At 39.2% G+C, this 8,255-nt stretch overlaps 1 long non-coding RNA gene across 1 annotated transcript; it reads left to right on the top strand.

Annotated features, from left to right (window-relative positions):
* The first annotated feature begins 6,061 nt into the window (after positions 1-6,061).
* On the top strand, positions 6,062-6,433 carry LOC116328864. The gene is made up of 3 exons (XR_004200119.2): positions 6,062-6,089; positions 6,206-6,309; positions 6,414-6,433. It is a non-coding gene; the product is annotated as an uncharacterized LOC116328864 (long non-coding RNA).
* The last annotated feature ends 1,822 nt before the right edge of the window (positions 6,434-8,255 follow it).

The raw sequence follows: 8,255 nt of genomic DNA, 5'->3' as shown, positions 1-8,255 counted from the left end.
CTGAAATGCGCTGGCCTGAAGTTATTGAGGCAATAACAAGGCAATAACAAATTATTTAATGAAATATATATCAAAAAAAGAGGGCGGGCTATCTGAGTACCTGAAAACTGTCATTGAGAACTCCCATAAGGACAGTGTAAATGAGTGCAATGAAATGAGAGCTGTCATGCAGGCATATTCAAAGAAGCGAGAGATCAGTGCACAGGAGTGTGTTGCTCGTGCATGTGGTCTTCACATGAAGCAATGTTCACGTGCTGTAATATTCATACAAGGAGTGCAGAATTATTAGGCAAATGAGTATTTTGTCCACATCATCCTCTTCATGCATGTTGTCTTACTCCAAGCTGTATAGGCTCGAAATCCTACTACCAATTAAGCATATTAGGTGATGTGCATCTCTGTAATGAGAAGGGGTATGGTCTAATGACATCAACACCCTATATCAGGTGTGCATAATTATTAGGCAACTTCCTTTCCTTTGGCAAAATGGGTCAAAAGAAGGACTTGACAGGCTCAGAAAAGTCAAAAATAGTAGTGAGATATCTTGCAGAGGGATGCAGCAGTCTTAAAATTGCAAAGCTTCTGAAGCGTGATCATCGAACAATCAAGCGTTTCATTCAAAATAGTCAACAGGGTCGCAAAAGCGTGTGGAAAAACCAAGGCGCAAAATAACTGCCCATGAACTGAGAAAAGTCAAGCGTGCAGCTGCCAAGATGCCACTTGCCACCAGTTTGGCCATATTTCAGAGCTGCAACATCACTGGAGTGCCCAAAAGCACAAGGTGTGCAATACTCAGAGACATGGCTGAGGTAAGAAAGGCTGAAAGACGACCACCACTGAACAAGACACACAAGCTGAAACGTCAAGACTGGGCCAAGAAATTTCTCAAGACTGATTTTTCTAAGGTTTTATGGACTGATGAAATGAGAGTGGGTCTTGATGGGCCAGATGGATGGGCCCGTGGCTGGATTGGTAAAGGGCAGAGAGCTCCAGTCTGACTCAGACGCCAGCAAGGTGGAGGTGGAGTACTGGTTTGGGCTGGTATCATCAAAGATGAGCTTGTGGGGCCTTTTCGGGTTGAGGATGGAGTCAAGCTCAACTCCCAGTCCTACTGCCAGTTTCTGGAAGACACCTTCTTCAAGCAGTGGTACAGGAAGAAGTCTGCATCCTTCAAGAAAAACATGATTTTCATGCAGGACAATGCTCCATCACACGCGTCCAAGTACTCCACAGCGTGGCTGGCAAGAAAGGGTATAAAAGAAGAAAAACTAATGACACGGCCTTGTTCACCTGATCTGAACCCCATTGAGAACCTGTGGTCCATCATCAAATGTGAGATTTACAAGGAGGGAAAACAGTACACCTCTCTGAACAGTGTCTGGGAGGCTGTGGTTGCTGCTGCACGCAATGTTGATGGTGAACAGATCAAAACACTGACAGAATCCATGGATGGCAGGCTTTTGAGTGTCCTTGCAAAGAAAGGTGGCTATATTGGTCGCTGATTTGTTTTTGTTTTGTTTTTGAATGTCAGAAATGTATATTTGTGAATGTGGAGATGTTATATTGGTTTCACTGGTAAAATAAATAATTGAAATGGGTATATATTTGTTTTTTTGTTAAGTTGCCTAATAATTATGCACAGTAATAGTCACCTGCACACACAGATATCCCCCTAAAATAGCTAAAACTAAAAACAAACTAAAAACTACTTCCAAAAACATTCAGCTTTGATATTAATGAGTTTTTTGGGTTCATTGAGAACATGGTTGTTGTTCAATAATAAGATTATTCCTCAAAAATACAAATTGCCTAATAATTCTGCACTCCCTGTACCAACTGATGATAATCCTGTGAAAATGAGTCGTCCCCTGTCAGTTCTGGACAACACAACACCTGAGTCTTCCAATGTTTGGATGACATCTTTGAATGACAAATACAAAGCCAGACCTGAAACTCCAGAGTATGAGGAGATGTGCATGGCAGACTTTGCTGCTACTTGCAGGATTGTGTATGGTCAACAGACAAAAGGTAAAGATGTTTTGCCCCTTCTCAATGAGATGGGATTTGTGCAAAGGCGCAAAAATGATAAGCCCGCTATCATCAGATTTCATCGCTGCTCACAAGAAAAACATCCAGAGCAATATTACAGGAGACTGCTTAAACTGTACCTTCCTCATCGTTCAGACCACGAACTGAAAACAACATCTTTGCCAACCTATCAGGCTTTCTATGGTGCTGGCTGTGTACAGCTACCAGGTACTGACTGTCTTGAGTACGTGCAACACATTGTCAAAAGAAACAGAGAGAAATATGAGAAAAACAGTGAGGAGATCGAGAGCGCTGTTGAGGAATATGAGCAGAACAGAGGTGTGACTGACGAATGGTGTAATCTTGCACCTGAATCAGATCTCGTAAGGTTGCCACTTGTTGAACAAGAAAGAGAGCGAGACAATGAAAATGAACAGGAAGATGTGCCCGACTACAGCCGTCAGGCTGATGGTTCAACAGAAGTCAGAGCCATCAGGGAACCCCCTGCTATTGATCCCACATTGTTACGTCAGATGTTTCAGAATCTGAATAAGAAGCAAGCCTGCATATTTTATGCAGTTAGAGACTGGTGCATTAAAAGAGTCTGTGCTCTAAATCCAGAGCAGTTTTTCTTTTATATTAATGGTGGTGCTGGAACAGGAAAATCACATCTTATCAAATGCATCTACTCAGAAGTATCTAAGATACTGAGCAAAGTGCCCAGATATGCAGACGACGTTGACATATCAAAACCTACTGTCCCGTTAACTGCTTTCACTGGGACTGCAGCATTTAACATTTCTGGAACAACACTGCATTCTCTACTCAAGCTCCCTAGAAGCTTAAAACCTCCCATTCAGGGACTTGGCAATCAGCTGGATGAAGTCAGATCAGAACTTTTGAATGCTGAAATAATCGTCATTGACGAAGTGTCTATGGTGTCAAGACATCTCTTTGCATATGTAGATGCAAGACTCAAACAGATCAAAGGGACTCGGAGACCCTTTGGAGGCATGTCAGTCATTGCTGTTGGAGACTTCTATCAGCTACCCCCAGTGCGACAGTCTAAACCTCTCTGTGACCACGACCCGTCTGAGATCGACCTGTGGCGGGAGCATTTTCAGATGATCACTCTGACTGAGATTATGCGTCAGAAAGATGATGTTGTCTTTGCTGAGATGCTGAACAGAATTCGTGTGAAAGGAAAGTTGGATGAGCTTTGCGAAGCAGATAGAAATTTGTTGTCACAGGCCATAACTGAACCAGCCCTTTGTCCGACTGATGCGTTGCACATTTTTGCAACTAATAAACAAGTGGATGCACACAACTCTGCAACACTGGCTCTGCTCCATACTCATATCATTGACATCCATGCAGATGATTATAGAAAGGATCCTAGAACTGGCAGAATGGCACTTCAAGACAGACCATTCAAAGGAGGTAAAAACGAGTTACCAGACACACTGAGTTGCAGACAAGTTGCAGAAGGAGCTCGTGTCATGCTCACCAGAAACACTGACATACAAAATGGTTTGGTTAATGGAGCTTTTGGAAAACTACTTACAGTAGTTCACTCTGAAAACGACCAACACATCATCAAGCTTGGACTTAAAATGGATAATGAGACATCTAGAAAGAATAACCGCACACCAGCAGACGACATGGTGTACATTGAGAGAGCAGAGGAGAATCTAAAGCAGAAAGGAGTGGTACGAAGACAGTTCCCAGTTCCCAGTGAAGCTGGCCTTTGCATGTACAATACAGGGTACAGGGTATGACAACCACATCAGCTGTTGTCTCTCTTAAGAGCATTTTTGAGCCCGGCATGGCCTACGTAGCTGTCAGTAGAGTGACGTCTCTCAGTGGACTGTATCTTCTTGATATGGAGGAGAAAAAAATATTCACCAACCCAGAAATCACTGCAGCGCTTGAGAACATGAGACAAGCCAACCTTGATGACATGATGCCTCTTCTACACGTGAGACAAACACTGAGCAGGTCAGAGGTTTTCACCATTGTTCATCATAATACAGAGGGACTGCCAGCTCACATTAATGACATCAAGAGTCACCATGAATTGTGTCTAGCAGATGTTTTGTGCCTAACAGAAACACACCTGCGGGGGCTCTTTTGTCGCAGAGAGTCTCCACTTGGAAAATTACAATTTGTTCAAACGCAACAGACACCTGTCCTACACAAACTTTCCCCAGATGGCAAACAGAAGTGGTGGTGGAGTTGCTGTTTATGTAAAAGTGACATTCAAGTGCATGAAAACAGTACATCCATAATGTAACTGACCTTGAATTTCTGGCTTTAAAGGTTGAAGCACCAGTCAGTGCTCTGATTGCAGTTGTGTAAAGACCTCCAGACTACACTCTGAGGCCATTCCTGAAAAACCTGGTAAGCCTATTAGACTCATTAGAGATCATGGACTGTCATCCCATCATAGTTTGTGGTGATTTTAATGAGAATGTTTTATCCAGTGCAAACAAACCAATCCTGGAGCTGTTTGAGTCTAGGGGATACGCACAGGTCATCACTGCCCCTACCACAGAGAAGAACACACTGCTTGACCTAATTTTCATTTCTCAGCCAGAGCGATGTCTCCATTCTGGAGTCATGAAGACCTACCATAGTTACCATGACCCTGTATACTGTGTATTGTCCTGTGATGATTCATGAACTATATCTTTGAATACAGTAAGTAATTTCTATATATTTGAATGACTTAAGAAAGTAGAGCGATATTTAAAGGTTGACTTAAGAAAAAACGCCCTGCATTGCAGTATAATGTTTGAATTCTTTTACCTAAAATACAATTAAATGGATTAAGTAATGATATCAGTAAAATATGACAATTTTATTTATTACAGAAAATTTAAAAATCACCTACAGTAATCTATGAATGTCAGAAAAATCAAATATAGCAGTTTAAAACAAACCGTGTAGGCATATCCTCTCTTCAGCCAGGCTTCAAAATCCTGCCAGGCTGCCCCAGTCTCACTGTGACTGGGAGGGAGGGAGGGTGGACCAGAGGATTGCCCACACAACACATAAATGTTCAACAGCTTCTTCATTGTTTCTGAGAGAACACAGACTAAAGGTTGTTGTTTTTTTAAATACCTAATTACAGCAATAATGACAGTTAAGCCAGTTTATGTGTGCCTCTATTTTGAAATAATATTTACAAAAAATGTTATTGATTTCGGTTTGTTATAAACTTTAAACTTTTTCAAAAGTATATGATTATATTTTTGGAGAAATCTTACGATGAAACATACATTTTTATGAGCTTTTATCATGTTTCAGCCAGTGCATTTATCAGGGTGGGTCTGGGTTGATAAATGCACTGGCTGATAACTGCACATTTCTGGCCAGAAATGTTTCAGCAGTGTTACATATGTACTACATATACACTTGTTTTCTGTTACCAGCTGATACCCTACATTTGTATAGACATTGGATGGTGTGAGGCTGGGGAGTTGAGTGAAGTGAGTAGGTGGGAGTTTAGTGTGTGTGTGTGTGTGGGGGGGGGGTTGTTAGGTTTCTTTTTTTTTTTTTTCGTTAAGAGAGAGACACAGTTCTGTGTCTTCTCCAAGCTTCACATGTAAAATCCAACAGTGTGAAGCACATAGCAGCCAGAAACTGTAATGCCACAGATCAGAGAGGCTTCACCATCACCATCTTCATCGCTGTACAATCTGAGTGTGAGACTTCACATCTGGAGCACAGGAGAGATTCTGTGATAAATCCTCCTTCTAGCTTGTCCCACAAGCAGTCGGTGAGATTTACTCACAACAAAAAGGGTTAATGACATTATTTCCATGAAAACATGTATTAATTCTTTGTAAAGTGTTTAAATTGTGTTTTCACTTGACCTTAGGACCTTAGTGTATTTTAATGTCTGTACTCAGGTGTTTCCCTCTGTGATCCATCCCCTTCAGAGCTAAGACACTCAGGACTGAACTTACTGCACAGTTTCTGTGACTGAGCCTCCAAAACACCTTCTTTGAAACCACACATGATAGAAGGACTTTACGTTTGCAGCAGCACTACTAAAGGTATTCAGTTTATTACAGGATGTGTTTGTTTCTTAGGACCAGCTCTAAGTGCACACTACCTAACATATACACCTTTCTGTTTATTGCAAACCAACTATTCTGGATCATATGGCCAGTTGGCAGGAATGTTGCTGCAGGAAAACATCCCTGGAGATCACCATCATTGTCAGACTGACTGTGCCTCCTCTGTGCAGTGTCAAGATCCTCCCTAAATGAGTGTGTAAGTTAACATTTTCATTATTTAATTTCCTTTGACAAGACAAGTATCACTGATATTTACATTTACAACTACATATGTTCCTGTTTTCTGCTCTTCTTTTAAAGTCCTCAGCTATCCTGCTTCTGTACTGCTTGCCACACATCAAACACTGGCCGGGTGACAGGACATAATGGACATAATGACTGCCTCTCTCTGATCAACAGGCTAAAGGATTGCTTTCATTGTTAGTGCTCTGTACAATGTATGCTTATTTAATATTTCATCACAGAGCAAACCTTTATTTATTTAACAATTTTTTTAATTTGTTTTAATGTTGAATTAACTGTGGGGATTGTTTTAAGTGGGCACTCGGGATGTCATATGACCAGAAATGTGGTAACTGGAATTCTACAGTATGGAAAAAAATCTGCTAAGGACAAAACACACACAAAGAAACCCGAGAGAACTCAAATTCATTCCATGCAATCCAATCTAAAACATTTTAAACTGCTGAACAGCAACACAAACAGTGTTAAAAAACCATGTTAACAGAATGATTATGATGGGTTTGTACCAAAGTTTCAGGTCACATGGCACATGGGGTATCAGGTGTGGGGTATCAGCTGGTAAGTATAGGTTTTTTCATTTTTGTGTCCTTAGAGTTCAGATAGATAAAGCCTTGCGTATAATAATTAGTCATAACCACAACTCAAAGTCAGGGACTAAATAAATTTGGGACTTTGTGTCTGAGCCCAGGTTAAAACACAGTGTTAAAAAGCATTTAGTGGCTGAACAATGCTGTAAACTATACTTATTTATCCATGTTCACAAAAAGCACTAATGTGTTTATTTGATTATTTACATGTGTTAAACTGTGTTACCACCTTAGGCTTTCATTTGAATTTACTCAAAAATCTCCATACAATTCTCTTTTACCACTGTGTGGACACTGTTTAGATTAAAACATAAAAAAGAATGAGTAATAAAAGGATGTGTAGACAGATCAGTAGATTAAGTAGACCAATAGAAACAGCTGTTCAGCCATGTTCTAAGAAACCAACCCAATTTAAAGGTTGGGGATTGTGGTTTTAAAAGTTGAATTTTCATGTATTTCATATGTTGCTTATTATTATTATTTAGTTATTTAATGTAGTTATTTTTATTTATTCTCCTGTGAAGTGTTTAACAAAAAACGCTACTTTAATTTCAATTTTTTTGTTTCTTATTTTGTAATTTATTCTTTAAGAATGGAGTCTGTGCCAAAAACTAAAGTTGAACAGACACATGACAGGATCAGATTATTAACACCTTAAAACATAGCAAACGTCTCTTTTTAAAATGATTTTTATTCTATTTTGAAAAAAAATAACATTTGTTGAATTAATTTAAGTCCTTTTCAGAAAGAAGCTGTAAAATATGACTTAAGATTTTTATGTTCTTTTCTATGACATACAAAACAATTGATGTATGTAATACCATTAAACGTGATATACACATGTGTATATGTCTGAAAAACATTATGCTGTATATTAAAGCTTGTATTTTCTCCAGAATGTTTGTTCATCTTTTAAGTTCAGTTCAACAAATTTGTTTTTACATTTACTTTTTTTTTTATGAATTAGAGATTTATAATACATAATTCCACTCTTTAAGTGATTAGAAGAATATGAACTTTTGTTATTCATTTAGAGGTTTTCTGACTAACTTTTCTTTTGTCATTACTCATCTTTTTCTAATTTACAATTAAAACATTTTCAGCTATTTTCCATCTTCTTCTGTGTGAATGTCAGCTTTTAGCAGTTCAGCACTGTTGTTTTCAGGTGAAAATTTCTGTATTTTTCATCTCATTCAAAATTTCTAACTTAAAATTCAGCAATTAATTCATTTCAGTGCATACATTCAGATTCAAGCATTCACACTGCAGTTTCTTCAGAAAATGCACTTTCTAGTTCAAACTGATTTGTGGC

This window comes from Oreochromis aureus, linkage group 2 (genome assembly GCF_013358895.1).
Source record: "Oreochromis aureus strain Israel breed Guangdong linkage group 2, ZZ_aureus, whole genome shotgun sequence".
In the NCBI taxonomy this organism is placed as follows: Eukaryota; Metazoa; Chordata; class Actinopteri; order Cichliformes; family Cichlidae; genus Oreochromis; species Oreochromis aureus.
Note: the sequence above shows the minus strand (reverse complement) of the source record. Positions and strands in the feature narration are given on the sequence as shown.